General features: G+C 34.0%; 1 pseudogene; it reads right to left on the bottom strand.

The window, feature by feature from the left end:
* Nucleotides 1-24,069: 24,069 nt before the first annotated feature.
* LOC124532180 lies at nucleotides 24,070-24,250 on the bottom strand (annotated as a pseudogene).
* Nucleotides 24,251-27,179: the final 2,929 nt, after the last annotated feature.

The following is a 27,179-nucleotide window of genomic DNA, read 5'->3' as shown; positions in this document are numbered from 1 at the left end:
TTTGTTTCGACAATAAATAAGTGTAATACTTCCTTCTATGTTGAATACCTTTTGATTCGACATTACTTAAGCAAAATAGCAATTAATTCCGAGAAATATAAAAAAGAAAATATTTTTATTTACTGACATACTTTGTAATTAAAATGGTGGAAAAGAGTAATTACTGATTTTCTTGCCGCTGCTTCTTGGTGTAATCTTCAGTCATAAGTGCTTTTATATTTGAATAAAGAATATTTTGATTTTGACTAAAACTGAACGTAACATATTTAATCATTAATTCCGTAAGAAAATTTACAAGATTTTTGTATTCAAAGTATCAATTTAATTTATGGTAAGATCGAGTCAGTGACCATATTAATCATATTGAATGACATCAAATTGACACGTCGAAGTCATAAATCAAAGGGGAATAGCAGAAGAGACCAAGTTTTGACATAGTACTTAGTTTACGTCGGAAAGTATAGCTCAGCAAAATTTGTCAACAAAATATATATGGTAAGTAAGCTGACTGTCTCTCTAATCTAGGGACTATCTTTTGTAAACTCAAGACTGAGGTCCAAGGTCCTAGCACCAAACCTCGCGGTTAAAGTTAAGACTTCAGAAAGGTACAAAAACTAATGTTATTAATACTTAAAGTACAGAACTTAGACGACCTCCATGGTCGAGTGGTGTGTATACCGGTTTTCATGGATACGCCACTCTGAGGTCCCGGGTTCGATTCCCGGCCGAGTCGATGTAGATTACCATTAGTTTTCTATGTTGTCTTGGGTCTGGGTGTTTGTGGTACCGTCGTTACTTCTGATTTCCATAACACAAGTGGTTCAGTTACTTGCATTGGGATCAAAGTAATGTATGTGATGTTGTCTCATATTTATTTATTTATTTATTTAACTTCTAACGTATTACCGGAGAGACGCGTCATTTTGCACTACAAGGAAAATAGTTTTAAATTTTTTTTTTCACATTTGTTACATCACTGTAGGGTTCCGCACTTTCCATATGTCTTTTGTTTTATAATCTGATCCTGCTGGATAGTTGGTTAGTGTCTCTTGAGAATGGTCATCGCAATCAAAATCTTTCAGGAGGATAATATCGGCAACCATACAAATCACAACTTATACCAATATTGTGTCTTTAATAATTATATCTCCGTTTTTTTTTTAAGCTAACGTACGCTTCCGGCTTCAAACCTACATGCTACAATATTAACTGAATTTTTTTTTCTTTTAAATAAAAACCTTAAACACTTTTAAAAGTTTAAAAAAAATATAGAATGACGTGGCAGGAATTGCGTAGTCAGTATAATCGAGGCAGCGGCTTTGCGGAACTCTTGGGCATAGTTTGCAAAATTCTGCGGTAAGCTCGATATATAATGAACAAAGTTAAAATAAATAAATGGCGGACGACGTCAAACTGAATTGAATTTTGTCTGGTATTTTTAAACTTGAGTATAAATAAATTAAGTAGACTGATAGGCTACCTGATAAACTACCTGCCTACCTGATAAGAGAACTACATGATTAGGACCTAAAATGTCATTGTGACTGTATTTGCACCAGCTCACTCGCCTATTCAACCGAAAAGCAACAAAGTTATGTACTGTAGTGTGGGGGTCGAATATGTGCTGACTAGGTGGTACGTACCTAGTAACAAAAAGTCACCATAAATTTTATATTTCTTAAATTATATAGACAAAAATCCTATCGAATAAAGAAAAAAATCTTCTGTAAAAACGACGGTAGTAATATCTGTAGCGCTTCTTTCTTTTCTCTGAACGAAAAATGTTCCAGCCCGCTTGTTACTATTGGAGACAATAAGACAGACATGTGTTTTAGAAATGTTTTTTCGACTTTTACTTTAAAGCGTTTCAACTGCAAACGGAACAATAAAGGTTTTAGTCGATTGTAATGTTTCTTTTTCACTGTTCATTTTATTACATTACGTTCATACAACAACAATAACAACGGCCTGTAAATCCATCTGCTGGGCTAAAGGCCTCCTCTCCCTTTGAGGAGAAGAACATATTCCACCACGCTGTTCCAATGCGGGTTGGTGGAATACACATGTAGCAGAATTTCTATAAAATTTGTCACATGCTGGTTTTCTCACGATGTTTTCCTTCACCGCTGAGCACGAGATGAATTATAAAGTCAAACTAAGCACATGAATCAGCGGTGCTTGCCTGGGTTTGAACACGCAATCATCGGTTAAGATGCACGCGTTCTAACCACTGGGCCATCTCGACTCGACGTTCATACGATTTCATTATAAATTATCGAACTATCTTTACCAATATGAAATAACGTCGGTAAGTATATAAGTTTCTAATTGTTTGACGTGCCTTTTTTCGATGCGTTCTAACAGAATGTCTGCAACTGAGTTACGTTTATGAAACGCCTGTAAATTATCTGGAAAACGATTTCATCCGGATGAAGAAATGGAATAAGGACTCCGTGATATATTTTCCAAGAAAATATAATGTTTCATATTATTAAATATTAAAAAGCAAACACAAACAAACCTTTATTTTATCCACGTACTTCAACGAAATTTAATTTGGTTTAACAACAGGTGAAGTGAAATAAAGCTCGTGACGAGGCTTTATTATTAAATTGTGTTATGAATTAGTAGGTATGTAAAATTGTACATACATATCTACTCATACATAGTCAATTTCATTTAACTCGCTACCCGCTCTTGCTTCGTATGGGAAATATAATCATGTTATCTCTTTCTATTTCTATGTAACCGATAAGGATATAAACATTTGCCGTGCCGTGCTAATGCTTTGTACGGCATAGACAGTGTATTTTTTCACACGCTTTTATGTAAATATATCTCGTAATATTTCTAAACGATTTCGAACTGCAAAATATATAAACAATATTTTTCACATGAAACGTTTAAAATTAATATGTTTTTCCATATCAATCGGAACTCCGATTTATAGTTTTTCGGTGATACTGAAAACCAATTTTACAAAACTTACATGATTATAATACGAATATGCTAGAGGTTTATTGTGGTTCCGTGAGCGTCAGCTTAATATAACTTCACGTAAAGCCCTGTAGGTCATACCTTTGTTTTTATTCAAGTTCATTAAAACTAACACCTTAGTCGTAATAATGTTACAGGCAGGCAGATTATTACGCAGTTTCAGGGCTGAGCTATTTTGATTATAAATCAATACGTATTTTTAATTCATCAACAAACATACATACTGGGCCGTAAAAAATAATATAAATTAGGAAGAATGTATTTGTCGCATTTAAATCTGAAACCCATATAGGAAAAGTCTGTTACAATTAGCCGTTTAGGCTTCATAAAAAAAAGTCTTACATTTAGCGTAGAAGACTGTGAAATTAACAGGCTGTTAATTTTTATACGAATTGTTTAATCTCGTCTGTAAATATTGGGACTCTTTTGAATACGATTAATATTTCATTGATTAAAAGAGTAACTACCGATATGCTTGCTTGTTATTCTGGTTAAAATTTATTTATGAAACGTTACTACGATTTTAATTTATCTTGTAAAATGACGATCCAAATGTTCTTTTAAGGAATTTTTATTATAAATTGTACATAAAGTATATTTTTGCTTGTATGTTCACTCGGATTATTAGATGGTAACTATATGATGTCGAGTATTATCAACGTCCTTGAAATTGTTTGTTATCTATATTAAGGACTATAAAAAGAAGTTTGTATGAGCATAATATACACCTTATACTATCATTCCACTATTGTAATGGAGCTGAGATGGCCCAGTGGTTGTAACGCGTGCATCTTGACCGATGATTGCGGAAAATCAAACCCAGGCAAGCACCACTATATATATGTGCTTAATTTGTGTTTATAATTCATCTTGTGCTCGGCGATGAAGGAAAACATCGTGAGGAAACCAGCATATGTCTAATTTCATCAAAATTCTGCCGCATGTGCATTCCACCAACTCGCATAGGGACAGCGTGGAATATGTTTCAAACCCTCTCCTTAATGGAAGAGGAAGCCTTATCTCAGCAGTGGGAAATGTAGAGGCTGTTACTAATGAAGTAGATGTCAACTCAACAGTGCTATATATTTGAGTCATTTTTAAGGGTTGGAGTTTAGAACGTTAGAGTCTGGTTTGTAACTGCTTAAAGACAAAAGTAAATGAGAATCGTCCTTAATTGGAATTGTAAATGAGTCTTGAGGCGCTTTCTTGTCGGTTGAACGCCGCACCGACATCTCTGTAGAATAAACTGTGATGATTTCATTTAAATGAATTCCGTTCAGTACGGACAACTAGATTGAGGAGTATTATGTATAGTGACTTCGATTTATATTCATAATATTTATCATATAGCGTTCGTGGACTACGGAACACTGTCGAACTCCTAATCAAGTAGGCACGTAGAGCCTCCTTTCTCTTGTACATTCAACTCCAGACTATGATACTGTAAGGCCTTTATGTACGCCATTTAGCTTTGGTTTCGGGCGCCATCTTACCCAAACTAAGAGTTAAAAAGGTTCGACAAAAATTACAGACTTTATAATAATAACAGCTAATTGAAATATATAAATGTATAAATTCACATGTACATATTTAACTTATGTGTGTCTGTATATAACTGACCTATTCGTAAACGGTTGGACCGATTTCAATTAAATATTTGTGTGTATTGGAGTGGGTTTTGGCGGGCTAACACTTGGATGATATGGATTGGACAGTTGAAATTTGTTCTCACTATTTTTAATACTAATTGAATATACTTAAGCGTATTTATATAAAATATATTAGTTAGAAATAAGGAGAAAGAACGTAATAAATGCCACATATGCTATATTATTTTCGACTTTATGTTCATTACATTAGCTCCAATATTCTATACCCTATAGTTGAAACGTGGGCCATTTTAATGTGAAAGTTTCATAAAATATTATAATAAAGATTATAGTACTAACCGTTGTTAGTATTAGTTTATTAACAAGCTGGAAATAGTAATTAAATTGCAATCACACAAAATATATTGAGTACATTATATTTATGTTACTTATATAATATTATAAAGTACGAAATAGTTGTATGTTATTATTATGATCGACGAAAAGAGTTTCTCAGTTTTTTGGGTTCTACTCGGTAAAATCTTAATTTCGAATGGAAGCGAATTTAAAATTAAATTAAGCCTTCTGGGATGACTATTCAAAGGGACCTAAATATTCCCTTAAAAAGTACATTTACAATTTCACGAATTATTAAAACAGAAGAAAGTTGAAGATATTTTACGTAACAACGTTTCCATTTTTAATCAAGTTCACCAGTACAAAGGGAAACAATTAATTATCATTAAACGAGTATAACCAGAGGCACCCGCGCAATGACGAAGAAGCTGCATCCCGAATAGTCTTCGCTAATATATTGCTCAATTACTTATCAAACGACATTTATAGACCCAAATTTAATTTTTTATACTAATCACAGATCCAATAATTCTAATAACTACTTTACTTCGTGTAATGGCGTTGAGTAAGCCCGTCTGGGTAGGTGTAATATTTAGTGTATTTTAAAACTCTTATAGGATATTCAGTCGTATAAATGTCGTGAAAAAGTCATATTGACTTAAATTCGTATAGGAGTTTCATAATTAATATGTCACTCTAATATGACTATAGTAGGTATAAAAGTCGCAAAGACGTTTCTACTGCCATAACGCTGGTTGCACGACTAAATACCGTGTAATAGTCGTATAAAGCAGTCGTATAGACGTTCCTACGACGTTTTTACACGTTTTTACAAAGTCAAATAAACTATAGGCGGCAATAAGTCGAATAACAGAATAAAACGATTTCTATACAACGCTTATACAATTATTGGTTGCGTAATTTCTTCTTATACGACTAAAATGTTTGTTGGGAATGCCTTATGACATTGTTTAAATTAGACAGCTCTAATATATTCCACCACCTAACAACAACGCACAGTATTGTTGTATTGCTGTACGATGGGTGAGTAAGCCAGTGTAAAGGCACAAGAGACATAACTCCGTAGTTCAATACATTAAAGGCGCATCAACAATGTATGGAACGATAAACAGTTTTTAACAACACACTACCTGATCCATATTCTACGATTACTATAATATATTATGGCTTATTGTGTGTTTTCGTTCCTTCTGTATGCAGCTCATTAATTTATTTTATTATTTCTTTTTTTTTAAATGTGTAAAAAATATTAACCTATATTTCGAGAGGGAGTTCCACCTTCTTAAATTTTTACGACTTTTCAACTCACTCGGACTATTTTCTGTGAAGTCTGTTTTAAGTCGTTGCTTGTATGCTATTTTTTTTGCCAAATTTGAAGTTTATAGTTCTTATATATCCAGAGGGAGTTGTATCCACTTACAGATCAATCCTACCCTGTTCACCCCTCGGGAGTTAATTTCTGAAAAATAAATTTTGGTTCATGCTTATGTAGTATATAGAATACTGATATACTAATACATATAATTAATATTAATAATATTAATGAAACGGGTCGAGCCAAACAATCTCTTGGGATATAAAATGTTAGCAAAACAAGTGCTACCAATGAGCTTATTTAAATATTATTTAATTTTTCTTAAGCAGTTGGACATAACTGGATGAAACTGGATCACAATGTTACGTTTATGTATATTTTTTTTGCATTTTATAATAAAATCGAAATAGCTGTTACTGCAACATCCGTTATAATTTGGATAACATAAATCTTCAAGAGATATCAGATTATGACAACCCATTATAATTGGACGAAACAGCATCACATCATTTTAGAGCGATGTCATTGGCAGATGAATAGTGGCGTAAACAGAAAGTAGGATAAAATATACAAATATACAAATATGAGACAACATCACATACATTACTCTGATCCCAATGTAAGTAGCTGAAGCACTTGTGTTATGGAAATCAGAAATAACGAAGGTACCACAAACATCCAGACCCAAGACACCATAGAAAACTAATGGTAATCTACATCGACTCGGCCGGGAATCGAACCCGGGACCTCAGAGTGGCGTACCCATGAAAACCGGTGCACACCACTCGACCATGGAGGTCGTCAATAATAACATAAACTTTGCGTTCAAAGCATCAGCAGCAGGAAAAATCAAACAACAACAACAGATTATGGCCATCATGAACGTAAGCACAGATCAAACCCGTGGCAAGCGGTGGGGGAGTACGGGAAGTAAAGATGATGATATTTTTTTTTTTTTGTAATTGGAACGCAAATGAGAATTGTTCTCCCAAACGGTAACCACTCAGAAGTTCCAAACCAGAAGTTAATTGAGAGGTTAAGTCCCTTTGCTCACTGATCCTTATGCTGAAACAAGGCAAAATAATGTGTTCCTTTGTCCTGTCCTTTATTAGTTCAAGCTACAACTATAACCATTATATATTTATTTGTACATTATTAGATTTCTCGTTGTGGGATTATTGTGATTGATTACTATATTTTTGTTACAATATTGTAATAGGGATATTAATTTGGCTATGATCTTTTTTTGTTTATTAGACAAGTTTCTATCGCTAAAGTAACAAAATCAGACATATTTTGCAACGCTAGGATGTGTTATGGTGATGTTATCCTAGTTTAATCGAGATGGCTCAGTGGTTAGAACGCGTGCATCTTAACCGATGATTGCGGGTTCAAACGCAGGCAAGCACCACTGAATATTCATGTGCTTAATTTGTGTTTATAATTCATCTCTTGCTCGGCGGTGAAGAAAAGCAACTGCGACCCCACCAGCGGCAGCCGCCTTAAAGCGGCTGAATGATTAACGTGGAACGAGCCCTCCCACTCCCTCCTAGCCAACGAGGCCACTCACATGGTCCGCCGTGACGCCGAACAGGAACGTACCAGGAGCAGCCACGCGGCATCCTTCCCGCCAGTCTTAGCCGTTGCCGATGAGCAAGCTCAAGCCGGTCCCGTTGCCCAGGGTGCACCACGAGGAGGTGACTGACATGCACCCCAACATGAGTAAACCTGAGTGTGTCTAATTTCATTGAAATTCTGCCACATGTGTATTCCACCAAACGCATTGGAATAGCATGGTAGAATATATTTCAAACCTTTTCCTCAAAGGGAGGGGCCTTAGCCCAGCAGTGGGAAATTTACAGGCTTGTTGTTGTATCCTGGTCAGTTTTGGTTAAAATAAGTAACCAAAGGGACCAGTCAACTAGACAGGGCAAATTATATTACACAATGTAGGCATCAACATAGGTACGCTTTCACTCTATAATCCACCTACTAATCCGACCGGGTGCCAAATCTGATACGACAATGTCTTCAGGCGCAAAATAAACGGGCTCACCTGCTTCTCAATGCACAGAAGTGTACTTCTTACTTCCACACTTCAGGCTACTACTGAGATATTATTGACTTCAATTTAAAACCAAAAAAAATATCTTGCTTTAATTACGCTTTTGGTAGTACTTTTGAATAGTCATCTAACATTTTATATTAACTGGAGCTACCATAGGATCGGAATGCAGATTCTACCGTGAAGAACCGGCAAGAAACTCATTAGTTTTCCTTTTTCAACAAGTAATAACTTTTTTATGACTAAGGTGGCAAACGAGCCGGAGGCTCACCTGATGGAAAGTGACTACCACCGCCCATGGACATCTGCAACACCAGGGGGCTTACAGGCGCGTTGCCGGCCTTTATAGAAGAAACTAAACTAACTAATTAACTATTGGTCAAGTCTGGTTTGATTCCAAATTCTCGGTGCCCACAGTCTTACATCGAGCCACTAGATAAAGAAACAGTCGATAAAAACATGTACTAACTAATCCATACTTATATTATAAATGGGAAACTGACTCTGTCTGTCTGTCTCGCCTTCACATCAAAACTAATAATAGTGTAGGTGTAGAGCACGGGAAAGGACATAGGCTACTTTTTTAGAAACAAAACCTCTTTGTATATCAAGCATCAACGTAATATTTTAAGTTAATTTTTAAATATATACAATTTCTATTTCGCGAGATAAGACGCGGGTAACAACAAGTATTGTATAGAGATTATGTTCTATGTTATTATTTGATCGCTCTAGTATCTCCCAGAACGATTTCAGAACTAATATTTCTTGCTCTGAATAGATTATATTTGTTTGAACTGAATAATGGCAAACAACAAACGATAAGCGCGGGTGAATCTGTTTGAAATAACAAATTTTGGATATTGTCATTTGCAGATAGTAGGAGCAGATATATATAATATAACTGAGATACAAGATAAACATCAAAATCATATATATAGTACGACACAACTTAGATGTAGAATCGGCAAAATTCGTAAAACCGATCACATCCGAATTGAGTAAGCCATCCAAAATTATCAATATTTATTTCTCATGAGAATATGATCTTTGCACAAACGTAATAGCTTGTAATATCATATCAATTAATATATTTGTCAATTTGACACGTTGATTTACATGCACTTGCTTTCTCTGACGTGAGAATCTATAGCGACGAATAGCGTCGAATGGCGCGATAGGGAGCTATTTCTTTTGGTTGTGTAAATCGGCAGTAATAGGTTTTATTTTCATTCCATTGCATTTTCCGATGCTACATCTAACTTGTGTCATACTAACGTATATATGTTAACGTATGAGTTGAATTCGTCTTAAATATAACTTAAGTAGCAATTGCTAACAGCATTTTTAAATATTAAATGATGTAACAAAACGGCTTCAAATAATAGTGTTTCTTAAATCAATTATTTAACGTTTTCCTTGTGGTCTGGATTTTTCCCCTACAATTATGTTAATTTTATGTCTGTAATATTTTCGTACATGTTCTGAATAATAATATTTTCTTACTCTTATATATGACGGATTTCTGTGTCACAAAAAACTTTAAGTTTTTTCTTTTTTGTGGCCAAATTTCTTCGATCCCTTCGCGCACGATGAATTTTTCTCTTTCTTTTACTTTTTTCTCTTTCTTAACTCTTTTCTTTGTCTGATAATGGATTTTCTACCAGCATACGTGTAGCATTCCCCTCCTCTTATAAGATGGGTGACATCAAACGAGGCGTGAAGATCTTGCAGGTTACTTGCACATTACTAGTCGCCCTCGCTATGCCAGCGAGGGCGACTAGTTGAGTCCTTCCTACTGAATATACTGACATTCGCGTTTGGACTCCACTTCCACTTACAACCAGGGGTTTGGAGTCATAGGCCTACCCAAAGCATAACAAACATCCATCTTGTAATTATTTTATAGATAGATTGTAGTACTTACTTATAAGCCCATTTGAATCGTAGTTTTATGTCTATCACGACAATTAAATTTGAAGCCGCCTCTGGTTCGTAATGTGGAATCTACCGGCAACAAAAAGAAGTGTAGGCTTAGAGGCAATGCATTCAACTTTCATTTAATTTAATTGTCAAAGCCATTACTATTATCGTTTTAGCTTAGAGTTTTTCACGAAGCAGGAAATAGTAAAATAAGAACAAGTTAGCTCGTAGGATATTTTATATTTAAACACAATTTAAAGGTTTTATGAAATTATGTAGGTAATAATCGCACTATTATTTTATTTTTTCGTAAAGTAAACAACATAAATAACAGCTTGTAAATTCCCACTGCTGGACTAAAGGACTTCTCTCCCTTTGAGGAGAAGGTTTGGAATATATTCCACCACGCTGTTCCAATGCGGGTTGGTGGAATACACATGTGGCAGAATTTCTTTGAAATTTGTCACATGTAGGTTTCCTCACGATGTTTTCCTTCACCACTGAGTACGAGATAAATTATAAAGACAAATTAAGCACATTAATCAGCGGTTCTTGCCTTGGTTTGAAACCGCAATCATTAAGATGCATGCGTTCTAACCACTGGGCCATCTCGAGTCTTCGTAAAGTAAATAAGTCATAATTATTTATTTATTCAGTTGTTAGAACTTTTGAATCTTAAGCAAATATTGCGGGTTTAATACGGGGCGAGTATGATTGAGTTTTGACGTGCTTAACGTTTGCGTGAGTTTGTAATATATTTTGTGCTTGTGGAAATGTTGTGTAATCAAACATATGAATTGCTTGAATATGCTTGATGAAATTCAGCCAAATATCTAATTAATCCGTATATGCACTTTGGTAAATCAACCTCCAAATAAATGTTGAAGAATAAATAAAATCAATAACTCATTTACAGGCTTTTGTTTTTTTTTTTAAGAATTTAGTATTGAAACAAAACAATACAGAAATTCGATAGCAGCAAAGAGGTTATATTAATCAGTCAGTAACAGATTTATCAATTAAATGTACGTGTAACGTAGGTATATTACGTATTTGCTATACGTTGAATTTTCAATTAGAACATACAAACGTACTTTATAGTTAAATTTTCGTTTGACAAGATAAAGCAAAGCGATATAATTACATCGGATAGTAAAACTTATAATCCTTACTAACATTACAAATGCTAAAGTAAGTTTATGTGTTTATGTTTTATGAGTATCAACCAATGATATTCTAATAAACAGATATGTTATATCCATACTAAACAACAGAAAAAAGTGTGCCGCGCCGGGGACTGTTTATTTTAGTTTGTTTTTACATTTCGTTAAAAGTAAAAGGATAGCTTGATAAAAACAATAAGTAAAAGGGATAACTAGATGTTTTAATTACGCAAAACGTATTACTACGTAATTATGATGTATTATAACGTATTACTACGTAAAACGACTGAAGGCAAACGTCCCAATTAAGACGTTTTCTAGTCTTCACTTTTTGCGCGTTAATAACATATCTGTTTACTACAACATCATTGGTATCGACTAATCAGAGTCATAAAGTTTTACACTCATTTTTAGTAAACCTGAAAACGTGAATGAAGGCGACATAGGTCACCTAATATCTGATCCATTAAAGTACAGACTGTAAATATTCCACTGCCTGAAAAAGGCCTGTCATTTCGAGTTTCGTGTTGAAGGCTTGGAGCATATTCCGCCGCACTGTTTCAATGCGGATTATAGATACACATGTCGTAGTCCTTTTTTCTACCGATACGTGCAGGTTTTCTCACGATATTTTCCTTTTATCGCGCTGCATGAGATGAGATTATATACGCATATTAAGCACATGAAAATTCAGTGGTGCTTGCCTTTGTTGAAAGTTTTTGATTCCTAACATCATTTTTACCAAAATGCGTTTGTTGATTTTATTTAAACGATAAAAGAATATTGATAATAATAATGAAATAAATATAAGTAGGTTGTTTTAATAAGCTATTAGCTGAAACACCGGATTTATAGGGGTTTATGAAACTATAGCACACAAACCTTCACCACTCATTTTAAATCATTAGGATAAATTACAAAAGTATCTTCGTCCTCGGGAAACAAGCTATGTCCAAACCAAATTTTATCTGAATCGATTCAGTTTAAGCCTGAAGGTTAACAGATGGGGTTATTTTTAAATTTATAATATTAGTATGGATACTCTAGTTTAATATAATTATTATGATGCACTAGATTAATACCTAAGACTTCTCTCGGATAAAATAAATGAAAATAAAGAAATATAAATATAATAGGTTGGGGAAAAAGTTTCTTCGTATTTTATATGAAAATTCAAAAAATTAAAACTAAAGTAAAAAAGACTAAAGTATGTAAGTGCTATTTTGTTCCATAACTTTTTGCCATCTTGTTGGTAGTGACATGATCCCATTGCTGTAAAAATTTTGGGGCTTCTGATTGAAAAACTGCGACAAGTGGTTTTGGCAGTCCTCTCGTGATGTTAACCTGACACTGCCTAAGGAATTCTGCAGAGACCGAAACAGATGAAAATCTGAAGGTGCAAGGTTAGGACTATACGGCGGATGCATTAATACCTCCCAGCCAAACTCTCGTAATTTTTGTTGAGTGGCTAAAGATGTGTGAAGTCTAGCGTTGTCATGGTGAAAAACCACACCCCTTCTGTTGATCAATTCTGGCCGCTTTCTCTCAATTTCTTGCTTCAATCTCATCAATTGTTCGCAATACAGTTCTGAATCGATGGTCCCGCCGGGCGGTAACAGCTCATAATGAATGATGCCCTTCTAATCCCACCATACACACAGCATTACCTTGTTGCGAGTTAATCCGGGTTTTGCCACAGTCTGTGAAGCTTGACCGGCCCTTGACCACGATCTTTTTCGCACGATCTTGTCGTATGTGATCCATTTTTCATCACCAGTTATCAGCTTCTTCAAAAATGGTTCGGTTTCATTACGTTGTAATAAAGAATCACAAATGAGTACACGGTTCATTAGGTTTCTTTCAGTGAGTTCATGAGGCACCCATATATCGAGCTTTTTTGTGTACCCAGCTTTATTCAAATGAGTCAAAACCGTTTTGTGGTCAATTTCCAGTTCTTCAGCTACATCGTAACTACTAATATGCCGATCTTGCTCCACTTTTTCAAAAATGGCATCAATTTTGTCCGTAACAGGGCGACCAGAGCGAGATGCATCTTTGATATCAAAATTTTCCGGCTTGATTTTGATTTTTCTTCTTTAGATTCACTCATTTTAACAACAACAAAAACAAATGAAAATCACACAAATTCCTAATTTGAATTTGGAAGTGCCTTCTTTAAAATTAAAACTTTTTAATGATACCAAAACCAGCCAGATACAAATGGTATAGCCAAAGAGATTTTATTACAAGTTCATACATACTATATGCGAAAAGACTTTTTCCCCAACCTAATATTAACAACCATAATATAACGTTCCAAATAATAATTTTATGCTGAGGATTATATTATTATTTAGAACAATTTCTGAACGCATCCGTAAACGTCAAACATGGCCGTCGAGTGATTAACGTCAATCATCTCAGTTACAAGTGTTAGAAATATTTCTTTATGCTAACACATTTATATTATAATTATATATTTAATAAACTCATATTTTCTTAGTGTACCCGTTTTCGTAAAAGTGTAATCGATTTTAGAACGTCATTGGTATGGCTGTACAAAATAGTACAAGATGTTTTCCCGCGCAAATGGATTTAAAAAAAAAAGAAAAGAGAGTCGCGCAAGCATCATTCCATGCGCGACATTTAAAAATTATTGTAAAATTCGATCAAAATCCGTTGCGTAATTTTAAAGATCTAAGCATATGTACGTAGGGACAGATAGCGGTAAGCGACTTCGTTTTATACTATGTAATGATAAAATTTACAAAAATAACGCAAAAAATAATATTTGTACCTTAATATTCTAATAAATAAAAACCAAAGCAAGTTAACGCGTTGATGTATTTTATCGACCCTCACTGGAGTTCACGATACATCAGAGATGTTGTAAAACTTGCTCAGCCGCTGGTCGAGCAAGCCCGAAACGAAATTGCCAATCCTCTTTCACAATGGACCGTAAAATGGTTTTCCGTTTTTGTCCGACCGAGCGGAGCGCGGCTCGTTGATTCACCGGACACGTCACACGGCGGGCTATCACTGGCGGGGGGATTCGTAGAATAACTCTCTCACTCGACTACACCTGAGCTCCGTACTAGGCCATTTATGAACCTTCCACATCAATATTATTGGATATTCCGTATTTCGCAATATCGTTTTCAATAAGTTGTTCTTTTGTTAGAGATAAAGAAGCTATGCATAAAGGCACACTTCAGCCGATATTGTAGCTCTCGAGCAAGTACAATACGGGACGAAATAAGCAAGTTTAATCCTCTGCTACTGACAGATACATGCAATATCTTGCTCCGCCAGACCAATAACTGTTGTGTTCCAGAAATAAACTCGCTAGAGAAAAAATAAATGGGTATTGCTCACTCATAGCTGCGTTAAGTCGCATATATACAGTCGAAGATAAATGTATTAAATACGTTGATGCTTAAATTTAGAAATCAGTTATAGTAAATGGATAAATAAAAAATAAAAAGAGGTGTCGTGGGACTGGTGGGCCGACCAAGTTTGCTTCTATATATCATATGTATTTAATAAAAGAAGCAAAAAATCTAATAAACTAAAATTATAATAATGATAAAATAAGTATAATTATAAAACGACGGAGGTCGTCTATGTGCATAACCTTTTTTCTAACGCGACGATTTGGCACCTCACTACTGTTTATTACTGTAAGCCATTATAAATTTTTTTTCAATAACTTTATATAAACAATTCGTATCTATAGTATTCAATCAGTAGATTGGAACAACCATTTACAATGCCGTATTATTATTTCTGAATTCAAAATAAATGTTACGAGAGACCAAAGACTGTGCTTGCTTTTAAACGGCTGTTTATACGTATTTGATCATTGTTAATAAATAAAATGAAGTTATAATATATCGTTGTTAATGTAGATTAACAATTACTGCGAAACGTCAATTTATGACTATAGCTATAAGTTCGCTGGATTTAATTTAATGACGCATTTGATGTACAATAGTTGACGCACTTTCTGTTCTTATAGTTTGTAATAAATTAGACGTATTTCAAATACATCAAATACAAATCGATTACAATTTGAAATGCAAGAAATAATATTTTGTTCTTTTATTTCGTTTGTTATACCAATTGTAACGAATAGGAGTCGTGAATCAAACTAAATTATTCGAAACTCGATCGGGCCCTTATACATTGAAGAGTTCAGCTTCCCTGGCATAGACAGTAGACTCTTCGGTTGCAAATATACTATTGTTACCTGAGAGTAAGAGGAAAGGATTGAAGTAAAATCGTATTTCTAGATACACGTGATAAAAAACTCTATACCAATATTATACATATGAAAGTTACTGTGTCTGTTTGTCGCTTTTCCACTACCAAACCGCTGAACCGAATTTAATGAAAATTTGTATGAAGCAAATTTGAACTCCATGGAAGGACATATATTACGACATAACTAATCATTGTGATAACGATACGATGTAGAATCGGCAAAATTCGTAAAACCGATCACATCCGAATTGAGTACGCTATCCCAAATTATCAATATTTATTTCTTATGTGAATATGATCTCTACACAAACGTAATAACTTGTAATATCGTATGAACTAATATATTCGTCAATTTGACACGCCGATTTTCATGCACTTGTTTTCTTGGGATGAACTGACGCGGGAATCTATAGCGACGAATAGCGTCGAATGGCGCGATAGGGAGCTATTAATACTGGTTGCGTAAATCGGCAATAATCGGTTTTATTTTCATTTCATTGCATTTTCCGACGCTACATCTATTTTCAACCGACTTCAAAAAGGAGGAGGTTATCAATTCGTCTGTAATTTTTTTTTTTTTTTTTTTTTTTTTTAATCTTTGTTACCTGATAACTTTTTACTGGGTGGACCGATTTTGATAATTTTTTTTTTGTTTGAAAGGTAGTGCTTCCCGTGGGGTCCCATTTTTTTTTCCGATGATGGTATCCGTATGAAAACGACATAAGTCTTAAATTTGCATTATGTATATGCGCGACAAATAGGTGAATAATTCAAAATCACGTTAACCAATTTTGATGATTCTTTTTTATTATAAAGGATATACTTTAAGGGTAGTTTGGTGAAAGTTTGGTAAGGTTCTGAGCACAGGATCCATGACAAATTAAGGGAACGGGAGGGAACGGAACAATTCTGAGGAGCACGTTAGCAATACTCGGTCGAATCTTTTATTTATGGGTTACTTGGATATTTGAATCACCTTCCGGAACGTGGTTATGTTCATGTAATTGTCATAATCGAATATTATAATCAACTAGCGACCCGCCCCGACTTCTCACGGGTGCAATACTGATACTAAATATACTAAAGAATTTGTTTATTTACGACATCACATTGCAAACTTCTAAAATTGTCAGTGTTTCTTTACTATATTGTTCATTTATTCCAAACCTTCCCCTTGAATTACACTATCTATTAAAAAAAACCGCATCAAAATCCGTTGCGTAGTTTTAAAGATATAGGGACAGAGAAAGCGACTTAGTTTTATACTATGTATTGACGGAACTCCTAAACGGCTTACAGTTAGGGTGCGATTTGGGGCAGAATTTCTTACTGTCTTTAATCAAATTTTGTGTATATGATGTGATGTCATATGATGTACGACATAGCATACGAATAGCTCTTTTGCAAAGTTTTTTTACTGAGGTCGATTACAGCTCATTCGAGGGTGGTACCTCGTAGTTTATGCCGCATGACGTATTAAAGCCGCATTTTCGAAAGTCTATTTTTGCTTTATTCGAAAGTTTCTTTTGAAATTGTCCCTGAAGTAGTTTCTGATTCATATAAACGGCACGCTTAATCTATCCATATTAAGAAAAAAATGTTAGTCTACATCAGCTTCACTTAAAATCAAAAAATAAATAAAATTTTAACAAAAAGAAAAACCGACTTCAAACAAAACAGTATTTTAAAACAAATTAAAATGCACTAAAAAGTAATAAAAATAATTGCATATTTAACACATTTTTGAGAGTCCTCCTAGGTAAAATGAAATGAAAAATATTAGACTACTTAAAAGTCGATTTACGATTATATAATGTAGTTATAATTATTGCTATATTTGGAGTCGGTGTCAGCCAACCCTATACTATACCTATCAAAAAACAATACGAGAATACTTTAAGAAATGTTTCTTACAAATTACCTTTTATACGATATTATACTGGGTCAATCAAGAGGCTCGTATCGCTTCTTTCTTTTGATTGTTGAAGCGTGTGCCTGTGGCTGACACCGGCTCCAAATATAACAATAACTATAACTACGTTATATAATCGTAAATCGACTTTTAAGTAGTCTAATATTTTTCATTTCATTTTACCTAGGAGGACTCTCAAAAATGTGTTAAATATGCAATTATTTTTATTACTTTTTAGTGCATTTTAATTTGTTTTAAAATACTGTTTTGTTTGAAGTCGGTTTTTCTTTTTGTTAAAATTTTATTTATGTGTCGATACGTTACTTTTTTTGTCTAACACATGACAACCAAACCTTTATAACGTGAATGGCGCTACGGACAAAAACTAGTACTCAATATTTTTTTAAAATCTCCGAAATATAGCCGTATATCCTAAACGAGTACTAGTGTAATATAACTAAACTCAACAATATTTCACTTTTTTTTCTCTTTGTCTTCTTACGCACACTAAGACATGTAAACATGGATTATACACACAAATGTAAATCTATACTAATATGTACTTTGCCGCGCCTGCGTATGGTAATGGATCTATATATATCACAGGATTTTCGTTTGGAACGTTGGTAGCACTAAGCGAGAATACATTGGAGATTATTGTTTTACGAATGGGTATCCAAGCACAAACCGCAATAATAATATGAATATTTATAATTACTTTTTTTATGGTATAGGTTGGCGGACGGTAAGTGGTCACCATCGCCCATAGACAATGACGCTGTAAGAAATATTAACTATTCCTCACATTTTCAATGTGCCACCAACCTTGGGAACTAAGATGTTATGTCCCATGTGCCTGTAGTTACACTTGGTTATAGGGTTCTGTGCAAACCCGTCTCGGTAGGGACCAGCCAATTGTTATATACATACCAAGCAGCTTACTTAGTATTATTGTGTTTCGATTTGAAGGGCTAGTGAGTAATTGCAATTCGAGGCACAATACGTCACTTTGCGAACTGAGGTATATTACATACCAGTTCTCAAGGTATGCTGTATGGTAAGAAATGGTTAAATTTTCTAACGACAGCTATGTCTATGAGTAGTGGACATTAGGACGTCCGTTTTGTTAGTTTGCCACCCTATGCTGATTTCAAGAATATATTTAAGCAATATATAATTAATCTTTCCTAGGATTATTCGTTTATGTTTTTTAACTTCATTACGATAGAAATAAAAACGCAACAGTTTTAATATAAGAAATGTCTTACATACTCAGTAACACTTTGTTATGTATTATTAGAAGTATTATCTCGTTTTTATTACCATGCTTTCTAATTTGTCGCTTTCGACATACTTCAAACTTATAACCTAATTGAAATATAATGCAATAATGGTGAGCTTTTTTATTTGTTTGTCTGTTTGGTTAAAAAGTCGATTTTTTATGATGATGACAGAAATAAAATAATAAATTTTCGTATCATATTACAAAAACGTTAATAGTTTTTGAGTGTAACGAGTTCATCGTTACACTCAAAAACTACCGAATGGATTTTAATTTGATTTCGGCCAATGAGTGGAGTGATTCATTTAAAAATTTTCAGTGTATAATTCATTAAGGTTTTGTGAAAATTGGTTGAAATATGACGATGATTGTTGAGGACGTCGGAGAAAATCATGCGGGCAGGAATGGAGGCGTGACCCAATAGTTATATATGTTTTACGATAAAAACACATTTATACAGACCCTTATTCTGCAACGGATTCAGGACGGGTGGCTAGTAATATAAAATAATGGCGATGAGTAGACACCACAACTGCTTCTAAAGATTTATAGATCTAAAAAGTAACAAACGGTAAATGTCACATAGTTCTTTTTCAGGATTTGAAGCGTTGTATTTTTCTGATTAATGAAATTTAATAAAAACAAATATCAAAATAAACTTTATACAAGTAGGCTTTCACAAGCACTTTTGAATCGTCATTTTACAATTAAGTGAATAGACATACAAGTGCGTCTCGTAAAAGATTTTCATCTGACCCGAAAATTTTTGTAAAAGGCTCATGTAAATTCAGAGGTGCTTCGCATGATTTAAATTCATTTTTTCAAGTTATAAGGGGGAAACAAAGATAAGGCTCGCCTGATGGAAAGTGATTACCATCGCCCATAGACATCTGCTTGCAAGTGCGTTGAGGCCCTTTTGAATGCACAACTTTTGGTTAAGATTAACTTTTTCTAACCTCTAAACTACCATCACGGCTAAAAATTAAAATAGATTCATTCATATGAGATTGAATATAAAATTTTTCGCAAAATCTAAAAGTAATAGTATTCTATAAATAAAGTAAAAAAATATTGACATTAAGCACAAACCAACATCTATTTCTTATTTAAATTTTAGAATTTAAATTTTATTCATCTTACATGTATATATTATATATATATATATATATACATTACGTATATACAGAGTTATTGGTATATCCGTTAGGAGGTGATAGGGGTGACTATTTGCAATAATTTGAACCCCCCCATATGCATAGTCCAAAAGTGAACCATTTTTGAGTTATCACGCTTTTTAGCTTTTTGAAAATTTGTCAAAAATGCAACTTCAAAAATTAACTAATACGAAGGAATGTGATGGTTTTTTTTACACTCGAGCAGGCAACATTTAGCTGCCCGTGTGAGAAATACGGGTTTTTAAATCCAAACTGCAAATAGATATGGTTGGCCTTGAAATTTATTCTCATGGTCATCGCAAAATTTACAGTAATAGCCTGTAAATTTCCCACTGCTGGGCTAAAGCCTCCTCTGGGAGAGGAGGCTTTAGCCCAGCAGAGGGTTTTTAAGAAGAGGGTTTGGAACATATTCCACCACGCTGTTCCAATGCGGGTTAAATTAGACATATGCAGGTCACGATCTTTTCACATTAATTACATAATGGAGGTGAGTTTAAATTACGTAGAATAATAAGTGGTAAACTTGACTGATTCCTGACATGAGTATGGAACTACCCACCAGTTAACCATTTCCACTTCAGTTGCAGAATTCGAATTTAACGCCGACCGATTCAAGGTGCACCAACCAAAATGCACCAACGGTCGGCTCTAAGTCCTTACCTCTTCCTGCTTATCATGGACGCTCTCAAGGCTGACATACAGGAGGAGGCACCCTGGTGCATGCTTTTTGCCGCCAACATTGTACTGGTTGGTGAAGATGGACCTGAGAACCAGAGCAGATTGGAGGATTGGCAACGGAAACTGGAATGTTGGCCTGAAAATCAGTAGAACGAAGACTGAATACATGTTCTGCGATTTTGGCGGTCTCTCCGGTCCTGAAGCCATAGCGTCTGCTCCAACTTCCGGTATCTTGGTTCACTCATACAAGGCAATGATAGATCAGAATCAGATCAATAGATCGAACAGTGAAGCACAGGATTAACACAGGATGGATGAAATCGCGGTAGGTTACGGGAATAATTTGTGACCTCCGTATTCTCCTTAAACTTAAGGGGAATACTAATACTAATCTATAAGACCATGATCAGACCTGCTCTTCTAAATGGATCAGAGTGTTGGGCTACAAAAGGGATGACTAAAAGACAGTTGCATGTTGCAGAGATGAGAGTGTGTGTTACGCGAATGGATAGAGTAAGGAATGAGTAAATAAGAGGAAGTTTGAAAGTGACACTGATACCCGAGAAATTATGTGGAAGGCGGCTATCATGGTATGGGCATGTAATGCGGAGGAATGAGGAACATATTTTTAGGAAGGCCTTAAGCGTGGATGTGTATGGATATAGAGGTAGAGGACGACCAAGGATACGATTGTTGGATTGTGTGAAAGACGATATGATTAGATAAGAATGTTACTTGTGAGATGACGTCTGACAGAGAAGTATGGAAGGAGAAGACATGCGCCGACCGCAAATAAAATTGGGAGGGCAGGAGGAAGAGGATAATTATTGTAGAATTCGTCATTCGCATTGTAAATATTTGACCACAATTCTTAGGATCTCTGCGGCGATATAATGGATCACCATCGATATTAGTAATAGTATTATTGGTAAATGGTTTTGGAAAACGTTTCTTACACCTTCCTTCTTCCATGAATGGTGATGTCATTTTAAATATCAAAGAATTCTGAGGCAGTTAGTGGATTCGAGATTTTGGCAGAAATTATTTGGTCAATTTCTTCTGGACGGATTTTATCTTCACGCCAACTCAAAATATGAGAATAAAGCAAACTTCGCATTTGCCACTCAAAAGAATTCAGACAGCAAAGTGTTACCAAAAACTGAATATTTTACGATTAAATTAATTAAAGCAAAAGATTTCGCTATTGCTATCTCTTTTGCTTGTTCGATGAAATTATGCAGGCACCTAGTTGTCACGCGTTCCTCACAACTGCCCATAAAATAAATTTAGAGAAACTTTGGATCATCATTACGTGTTGGCAAAAATGATCTTGTGGAACACTTAGCCTTGGATTTTGAATGTAGTTTAAAAATTGATTAGACGTGTCATCTCAAGTGCGTTGTGTGATGTGAGTTGCGTCAAAGGACGACATTTGGAAGCCAATATTGAATTTGAGTAGCTTACGTAAAAATAATTTGGAATCGTCTGATTTGCCAGCAAATGATTCTAAAGTGGAGTGGAATAGGAAGAGGTGCCAGTACAACTTTTCCAGATCCACAAACACATACCGGTCGTTTCATCGCCGAATTTTAAGATTTGACAATATTGGCTTATTTTATCCATTACACCAGTTATAATTTGATAATGTGCAGAGTATTTGAGTGAAAGGCGAACGAATGATGCACGTGTTAATGCACGGTTGGTTTGTTGTCGCTCTCTGTCGCGTTCTCTATATATGTCTATGTGCAGTTTTCGCGCCGATCTTATTCCCAATATATTTTGTCGTAGAGGGTCATCACACAGCTCTCGAGATTCTTGTCTGCGAATTTCTGTTGTTCTGATTCGTTGAGCTGCGTTTCTTCCTGCAATTTGTTCTTTCAATTCATGAGCTCTATTAGAAGGCACACGTCATGCATTTTCACTCTACTGATTGTTCCGCGGTATTGTACTGAAATTAATAAATAAATAAAATATATTATCATTTGAATAAATAAATTAGATCAAATTAGACAGCTGAATAAAATATTCTAAACTAATTAAGTAACAAAAATAAAAGGTCACCAAGAAACACTTACATGTTTTCCAGGTGTTAAGAAAATTAGTAGAGAATAAAAGTAATAAATAAAACTTGATTTTATTATCTATTATATTAAAAATATTCAATCTGAACACTGATGTCGATGATTATCGTTAACATACATCGTGATACGATTTTTTATATATATAGATATTTATATGTAAGTTTATACCTGCACCGCCGACCAAGGTGTTTTTTTTAAAAAATCGAGATTTCGAAGAGATGGCTAATTAGCCATAAGGCCGCCTTTTGTACAACACGAAAAATAAATGTTTATATTTTTGTTTTGAGTATTATTTCCATTTTTATTTTACTTTATTTATTTGTGTTTAGTCCTAAGATTTCTGTATTTTATGTTTGTGACGTACATTAAAATATATTAACAATAAACAATTTATTACCTTTGTATGTTTGTCTATATAATTAGCAAGTTTTTGAGTTTATATACATTTATATATATAAATAAATTTTTATAAGTCGAGACAGTCGCATAATATAATATAGGGAAACGATGCCGTATATCAACACAATGTTCTCGTCTCTATAAACGAAGGCTTATTTGAAATTCCAATTAGAAAGTTTTCTCATTTACTTGATTCAGGGCGGGGATTGGTGGAAGGGCAACAATCCGACTCGATTAGTACTAGTCTCTGCTTTGTAGCAGATTTGGAAAGATTTGAAGGGTGAGCGGATCACCGCGTAAACTAATCCTTATTCGAACCGGTTTTAATTATTTTTGAACTTCAATACGCTCGCTAGTTGCTTAATAAACTGAAATGTATGTACATTTCGTATTAACTCTTTTAATGCCACCGTATGAGTATAATTAATTTGTTTTTATTATATTTGTCTTGCAATATATTTATGAAAATGAAAATGTGTCCGTAGTGGGAAACGAACTAATGTGAAACGTCAAAATCTATGGCTTAAGAAAAAGAGAAGTTTTTGTTGTAATAATAAATATCGACGGAAGTATATTGTACTCGTGCTCCAAGCAGACACACACACAAGTGAGGTGGAGTGAAAAGATGACACATACAAGTGCGTAACGCCATTTGTCGTCAGTTTTACCCCCTAAATCACGCCAATAGATAGCAAACATAAAAAATCACAGATAATCACATTAGATAGATTATTCCATTGTTGTCTAAGAAATGGATTACAAACGAACCAACTAAATTGCTTTCACATTTATACGTAAAGATTTATTTTCACATATGTATTTATTGCTGTGATCTCGAAACTGTTTGAGTTCAAAGATGAAATTATGTACATTTATTGATTTCTCAAAAAGGAAAGTCCGTATCGATATTATAGGGATTAATTTCACGCAAAGTTGTCAAACTATATTTTTTTTTGGTAAAGTTTCCAACGAGCAATAATCGTACCTCGGATTAACCTTATCGGTTACGATATTGCCTCTGCGCAAAGTTATCAAACTATTACCTTATCTATATTAAATATGATATCTTTATTAACATATGAATTGATGACATTAAATATATACAAATATGAATTAACAGTATTATTGAATAAATCTTGACCGCGTGGAATGGTTGCAAGAATGCTAGCAGCATTTCCCTGTAAGTGAACATAAACAATTTAAAATATTCAAGGTGAGTTTTTTAATGGCTTTGAGTAGCTCGTATGAGATATGAAAAATAAGAAAAAATATTATTTCAATAGAGGAGAATACCCATTCTTGGTATTGGTTTTTCTCGCGTTCGTAAATAAAAATAATGCTATAATTATTTTCTTTATTTTATGTTTGTGTATTAGACAACACATTTTTGATATGAGGCAAAATAAATATAATGTTGATTCGTCGAATTAAGAGAATATAGAGATAAAATATAATAATAATATTGTGATGTACAGTCAGGGTAAGAAAAGGTTCGTCACCTTAAGATCTATTTTCGTATGATCTTAATTGGCGATAAAATCTGCTTTACCGATCAAGAATGACATATTACGTCACAATTTCATTATAAGTCGCGTCTAGCAAAGTGTACTATAACTACTATAAGTGTAAGTTAAATTTTATATGCAGTAGTCTATTTAATGTTTTAGTTTCAAAAGTTACTGAGAGTTAACGACTTCATAAAGGTATGAATTTGAACACTGACGAAGGTTTTCTTACTCTGACTTCATTCCTTTTTTTTGACATTGTTTTTTCTCTTTCTGTTATCAATGATTTGATATGCGACAGATAAAGACACAAAACTGACTGTCAAACGCCTAAGTAATATTGAAAATAAAGACGTATGACATGAATATTATATTAAATCTGGTAAAACTTTTCAGTATTGATCTGAATCGGAACTTAATTCAAAAGTATCAAGCCTGAACAGCTAAGACACGGGAGTTACTCGCTTGAAAATTGAATTTATAAAACTTTTCCGCGGGACAAACAGATACTTTACGGACTGTGAAAAGCAATTTGCTTTAAATTACTATCATTCGTGTGAATTGTGGGCCTTTAATAAATAAACGTACACACACAAAATCGTATCGTATCGCTAGTGTCGAACTTGAGATTTTACAATGACGTAATTTGATGTTCGGATTGATGTGAAACTGTGATAGTTTTAGGAGGCATTTGATCATGGAGGAAATTGCCGAAACCATTTATACTCCTGAACTTGTAGGGGCAATAGGGACCAGCTATTAGACAAAAGGGAAAAAGTTTTATGGTTGTCACAGACACATTTAGACAGGTAATTGAAAAAGTTTCAGTCATTAGGGGAGAGACCTAGTGCCTGCTAGGCTTAACTTAATTTATTATCTACATTTATAGTTTCATAAAAACACTTTAATTGTTTTTATTAACATCATTATCATAAATATTAATGTATTATTGATATCTAGACACGCGGTAGAGAGTCAGCCAAGTTCATTCGTATAATACAATATTACATAAAAAAATATATGTATTAAAATTACGTGCATTTTGTTTTACTAAATGGCCAAAACTGATGCATTATCTATAATTTATGGTTGTGGCAACCCTATTGAACCCTTATTGCCCTTAATGACCTAAAACCTCGTCACATTAGCGAACAATGACAAAACTATTGGTCTCGCTATTTCACCCTTATGAATCTCAAGCATCATCTATTTAGAAAACTAATTTTTTTCTAGTATAGGCGGACGTGAATATTGGCCAGCTGATGGTAAGTAATAAATAAAATTTTAACAAAAAGAATATGCACGAAAAAGTAATAAAAATAATTGCGTATTCAACATATTTTTTAGAGTCTTCCTAAGTTAAATGAAATGAAAAATATTAGACTACTTAAAAGTATACGCAATTATTTTTATTACTTTTTCGTGCATATTCATTTGTTTTAAAATAGTGTTTTGTTTGAAGTCGGTTTTTCTTTTTGTTAAAATTTTATTAATTTTTTGATTTTAAGTGAAGCTGATGTTGACTAACTAATTTTTTTTAATATGGATAGATTAAACGTTCCGTTTATATGAGTCAGAAACTACTTCGAGGACAATTTCAAAGGAAACTTGCGAATAAAGCAAAAATAGACTTTCCCTCGAAAGAGCTGTAATCGAACTCAGCAAAAAAACTTTGAAAAAGACCAACTATATTTCGTACATCATATGACATCACATCACATACATAAAATTTGATTAAAGATAGTAAGAAATTCTGCCCCATATCGCACCCTAACTGCGAGCCGTATAGGAGTTCCATCACTACATAGTATAAAACAAAGTCGCTTTCTCTGTCCCTATATCTTTAAATCTACGCAACGGATTTTGATGCGGTTTTTTTTAAAGATAGTGTGATTCAAGGGGAAGGTTTGTGTATATAATACATGAACAATATAGTAAAGAAACACTGATAATTTTAGAAGTTTGCGATGTGATGTCGTAAATAAACAAATTCTGTAGTATATTTAGTATCAGTATTGTACCCGTGCGAAGCCGGGGTGGGTAGCTAGTTGATTATAATATTCGACTATGATAATTACTTAAACATAACCACATTACGGAAGGTGACTCAAATATCCAAATAACCTATAAATAAAAGATTCGACCGAGTATCGCTAACGTGCTCCTCAAAATTGTTCCGTTCCCTTCCGTTCCGTTACTTTGTCATGGATCCTGTGCTCAGAACCTTACCAAACTTTCACTAAATTACTCTTGAGTATATATTTTATAATAAAAAAAGAATTATCAAAATTGGTTAACGTGATTTTCAGTTATTCACCTATTTGTCGCGCATATACATAATGCAAATTTAAGACTTATGTCGTTTTCACATGGATACCATCATCGGAAAAAAAAATGGGACCCCACGGGAAGCACTACCTTTCAAACAAAAAAAAATTATCAAAATCGGTCCAC

Source organism: Vanessa cardui, chromosome 8 (assembly GCF_905220365.1).
Source record: "Vanessa cardui chromosome 8, ilVanCard2.1, whole genome shotgun sequence".
NCBI lineage: Eukaryota > Metazoa > Arthropoda > Insecta > Lepidoptera > Nymphalidae > Vanessa > Vanessa cardui.
This window is presented reverse-complemented; position numbering and strand designations above follow the sequence as displayed.